This window comes from Penaeus japonicus, unplaced genomic scaffold, assembly GCF_977035675.1.
Source record: "Penaeus japonicus unplaced genomic scaffold, GWHDUDI00000001_assembly GWHDUDI00000018, whole genome shotgun sequence".
NCBI classification, from domain to species: domain Eukaryota; kingdom Metazoa; phylum Arthropoda; class Malacostraca; order Decapoda; family Penaeidae; genus Penaeus; species Penaeus japonicus.
Window position 1 is genome coordinate 37527466 of NW_028234420.1, and position 5000 is coordinate 37532465.

Consider the following 5000-nt stretch of genomic DNA (forward strand, 5'->3'; position numbering starts at 1 on the left):
GAGTGTGAGTATGAGTATGAGTATGAGGAACTATAACACATATCTTGTGGATAACCAAGAATCTGTCTAATAGCTGAAGGATTACTCCGTCTCTGTGTGTACCACACGTCTGGAGTGTACTAATGACCGAGAGGAGTCTGGTTTATATTTCTGTAAGTGAAGAAGCAACTCCTAGGGTAATGCCTGAGATGCAGGGGGGTTAAGCCATCTGTTACTGGGATACACTTAAGATTACTTAAGACCATATTTGGGCTTGGCTTGGCTAGGCCTGGTTTGAAGTCTAAACGGTGAGGATTCGTAGATTTTTGAAGAATATATTGCGAAGAGGCATTCCCGTTTTTAATAAGGAAATACGATGCTTAGTATATTCTCCATGCTGTTTGTGTATGATTTTAATATTTGTTCAGCTGATGTTTAGATTTCACCATTGTCTTCACTTTAATCTTGTTGCTTTGACTCTCACACCTATTAGTTCTTCAGAAAAGGCCAAAAATCACCATCGCATATTCTCGGGAGTGATATAAATTGTCAACCACCCCGGTGATTTTGTATCAAATTGGGAACCAATTAAAGTGCCGTCTTGCCAGAATATATAGGGTGGAGGTTTGTTGGCACCTGCCAGAGAATGAACTGCAGAGGCAACAGGGATTGCTTGATACTGGGCCACTATTCTGCTTGATTTTATATTATGGAACATCTTTTCACAGACTATTGTTTGCAGCGGCTTTCAAAATGGGACTTTTCTCTTAATCATACTGGCTTTGTTCTGTCCAAATGTACTTGAAACTGGCTGCGATATACGACGAAGAGTATGCGACCCGAAATTCGACCTCACAACCAGACGCAGCATCAAGTGACTGCCGATGCCATTAAATTTCCAGCACAAGAATAATAACAAAAAAAAACTCTACCGCATGCATTCTATTACAATAGAGCTTCAAAGGTTTTTTCATTAGCCAATATATTACGAAAGAGGTCCACAAGCATCATCTTGACTTAAGATTGTGCAATCAACGTATGTTGGCCTTTGCCGTCGTGCCATAGGGGCAGAGGCCGGGTTTAGTGTCTAAATCAGTCACAAATACACAATAGTAATGTAATAAATTACTTCCTTTTCTATAATACATCGTTCCTTAACTGCTTTTTCCTTTCTTCACATAAAAAACTTACTGTACAAACTGTCTTAAATATATTTTTTGGCTGATGTTAAACCCAACCGTCCAGGGTATTATAGGCCTAGCCTGAAATATCTCACATACCTTTCTCTCCTGGTTAATTCAGTTGCTCGAGTCTTGACATAATAATTAACCAAAATAAAAGCATACAATGTAAGTAATAACTGGAGGCTCCTGTTTCAAAATAAGACAAATGCCTTAGAAGCAACAGCTGCCTTCTACATTAAGGTGAATCCAAAAGGTAAATCTGATTTATATATATCACACAAGACTAATGAATGAATGAAAAACAATCCCAGAAAGACAATATTCACCTTTTTTTTCTATAAAGCTTGTCTCTCTCACACAGCCTTTCCTCGTCTTTGTATCTTCAGACAATCTATTCCACCGTAATAACTAAACGAATAAAGTACTATACCACAAGTACAGTGTCCAGACTCGTCATCTATCAACCAGAATAATCAAAAGAACAAGCATAGACAGAGAAATAAAGAAGAGAACCAACGCCTTGAAATCCTTCCTTAGAAAAAGTCTTCCTCAAAGGAACCGAAGTTCAAGCGTCCGGATTCGAAGGTGGTCGGTTCCGCCAATCACGGAACAAAAAGTAAAAAAATAGAGTTATTATTGACACATAAATAGAAAAATAAGGACTCCCAGACTTTCATAACTATATAGACCACCTCTCTAAGTACTTTCGACGAACCTTAGTAAACCGAAAGGGCTAAAAAATTGCAAAATATGTGTCCACCGTCTGGAGACTCGTGTGGACGGCGCCTCCACAACAGGACTAAAGCATGTTAGAATTCCTCTTTTTTTTCTATCTCTGTTTCGTTAATTATTGTATCTCATTTCTTAATTTCGTCTGACTGTTGGGACTGGTGTCATTTTCCAACTGTTAGCTGTATGTATTACGTATAGGTGTTTTGTTGCTAGTTACTAGCGGTCTTTTCCCCATAGCTTTTCAACTTTGAATATTTTTCATTTGATGTTTTGCTTCTTTTTTCTAACATGTTAACACTATATTCTATTCTGTCTCAGAATATATATATATATATATATATATATATATATATATATATATAGAGAGAGAGAGAGAGAGAGAGAGAGAGAGAGAGAGAGAGAGAGGAAGAGAGAGAAAGGAAGAGAGAGAGAGAAAGGAAAGGGAGAGAGAGAGAGAGAGAGAGAGAGAGAGAGAGAGAGAGAGAGAGAGAGAGAGAGAGAGAGTGATAGAAGCAGAGAGAAAGAGGAGGAGAGAGAGAGAAAGAAAGAGAGAGAGAGAGAGAGAGAGAGAGAAGAAAAGAAGAGAAGAGAAGAAGAGAAGAGAAGAAAAGAGAGAGAGGGGATGGGGGAGATAAGAGAGAGAGAAAGGGGAGAAAGAGAGAGAGAAAGGGAAGAGAGAGAGAGAAGAGAAAAGAAAAGAAAAGAGAGGGAGGGCAGAGAGAAAGGGGGGGGGGGAGGGGAGAGAAGGAGAGTTAGAGAGAGAGAGAGAGAGAGAGAGAGAGAGAGGGAGAGGGAGAGGGAGAGGGAAAGGGAGAGAGGGAGAAGAGAAGAGAATAGAGAGAGAGAGAAAGGGAAGAAAGAGAGAGAGAAAAAGGGAAGAGAGAGAGAGAGAGAAAGGGAAGAGAGAGAGGGAAAGAATGGGAAAAGAGAGAGAGAAAGAATGGGAAAAGAGAGAGAGAGAAAGGAAAGAGAGAGAGAGAGAGAGAAAGGGAAGAGAGAGAGAGAGAAAGGGAAGAGAGGGAGAGAGAGAGATAATGATGAGATAGATAGAGAAGAGAGAGAGAGAGATAATAATGAGATAGATAGAGAAGAGAGAGAGAGAGATAATAATAAGAGAGAGAGAGATAGAAGAGAAAAAAAATGAAGTGAAGAGAAGAGAAGAGAAAGAGAGCGTGTGTGTGTGCGTGTCCTCGTCCTGTAAAAAAAATGTAGGAAAGAAAAGTTTCTAAACCTCGTGATGCAACATTATTACGTCTGTCTTCTCATCTGGTCAGTGGAAATGACAGCATAAATCATAACAAAGGCAAGGCCACTGTTCAGGATAGAATTATTATGCTTAGCAAGCGATTCTCTCTGGACAGTGCCACTTGATCGAAGAATTTCAGTTTTTGTGTCGCAAAAGTGCGCCGTGACTTTAGGGTGTCTTACTTAATTTGCATTGATTATATTCGTCTCTCTTTGTCCAAACTACATCCTGCATGTTTAGCATAGGGCTTTTGGGATAATATTGCTGATATCTAAGACAGAGAAGTAAAACAATAGAGGACACCGGAAGATCAGCTGAATTTTTTTGTCAGATGGAATCGTGACCTAAGTTCAACTCTATAATCTCGTATGAACTGTCCTGCGTATGAGATGTTAGTTAGGTGTGCTAGTGACATTGTGCATGCTAGTAGGACAAAACGCTTCTATGTTCATGATATGATATGATATATTTGATACATTCGTCTCACCAAATGAGGATTTTAGGATATTAAAAAAAATAGATATAATAAGTTAATTCGAATTTACATAATGTCCCAGTTAATTTACCTAATCTTAACTGATAAACTAAATTGTCTTCATCTGTATTAAAGGAAATGAACACTTGCATACCAGTGCAGGAGAGCAAGATGAAGAGGTGGAAAAATGAAAAATATGTCTCTCTCTCTTATATCCCCAATTTAAGGTTTAAACTATTCCCTGTCATTTAACTCAAAAGGGGTTATGTCTTAAAACAAGCAAGTGCGGGTTGGACGTAGACTTATCTTATTTTATATTCACTTTATATCACTTTTAAAATAAAACATAACAAAAACAAAATACTAACGTGGTGTGTGGTTATCTTTTTAAACAGGTAATTTCAATTACTGTAAAGAATTATATCAGTGTTGGACTAATCATGCCTCAGTCTATTAAATTTCATAAAAAAAACAAAAAAACAGCTCATTATAAACATGGCACGTAGCACTAAACGTGACCTTTTAAAAAAGATATCTCTTAGTTTAAGTTTATATTTAACCCATTCTCTATGTTGAGAATCGGGCGTGAGGCGTTAGTCATGAGCACTCATGTCTGTTCACTCTATCCTTTAATTAAACTCTCATATCGGATTTAATTTTATAAACTTGTATTAGGAAACTTCACCCACACACTGATGAAGATTGCGTTTCTCTGGCAGAATAAATACAGTTAAATTTCCCGAAAATATAATATTTTCCAATTACAATTCGTTCTATTCTATATTTTATTTTTTTGTTATCATTGCGCTAGAACGTCTTTACACAAATAATTGCGTAATCCAAAATTCTTATTGAATGATTCTTATTGAATTATTTAACAAGGGGCTCGATCTGCCGACCATGGGGATGTGAGGCTGGCGCGTTACCACTCTATGATCCAGATACATATTGCTGATGTAATACAAAAAAAGTGAAAATAATTACATAAGTATGATTGCATTAAACTAATTAAATGCATTAATATTTATATGATATGGTGTTTGATTATGCGCTTATCAAGAGCATTTTATATTTCATTTTGTTCTATCAACAAGCATCTTCAAGGACATTTCTAGCATTGAATATGAATCAAGAAATTAAAAATGGCTTTCCTGTTGTCTGGCAGTGGGTATGATGAACCAGTCAGATACGATCAGAATTCTTTTCATTATCCTTATTTACATTGTGGAGAAATTTGAACACATATTACTGTGCATTATCAAATAAACTATACATTTTATGACTACAGTTTCTCCACAAAATATGGTAACCAGAAATTGAGAAGCAAAATACGTATTATGGTCATTTTTCTTTTAGAAATGAAAACAGTGATCATCTTATTGTC

At 36.9% G+C, this 5000-nt stretch overlaps 1 protein-coding gene across 4 annotated transcripts in view; it reads right to left on the bottom strand.

Moving 5' to 3' along the window:
• LOC147469941 (deubiquitinase OTUD6B-like) overlaps positions 1–2002 on the bottom strand; it is a 10508-nt gene extending 8506 nt beyond the window's left edge. The window contains exon 1 of one of the 4 annotated variants that reach the window (XM_086546931.1): positions 1879–2002. The gene's annotated coding sequence lies outside the window, so the exon portion shown is untranslated. Of the gene's footprint in view, positions 1–1259; positions 1280–1489; positions 1715–1878 lie in introns of those variants that run through there. The other 3 variants (XM_086546934.1, XM_086546932.1, XM_086546933.1) reach the window with 3 other exon arrangements.
• Between the last annotated feature and the right edge of the window lie 2998 nt (positions 2003–5000).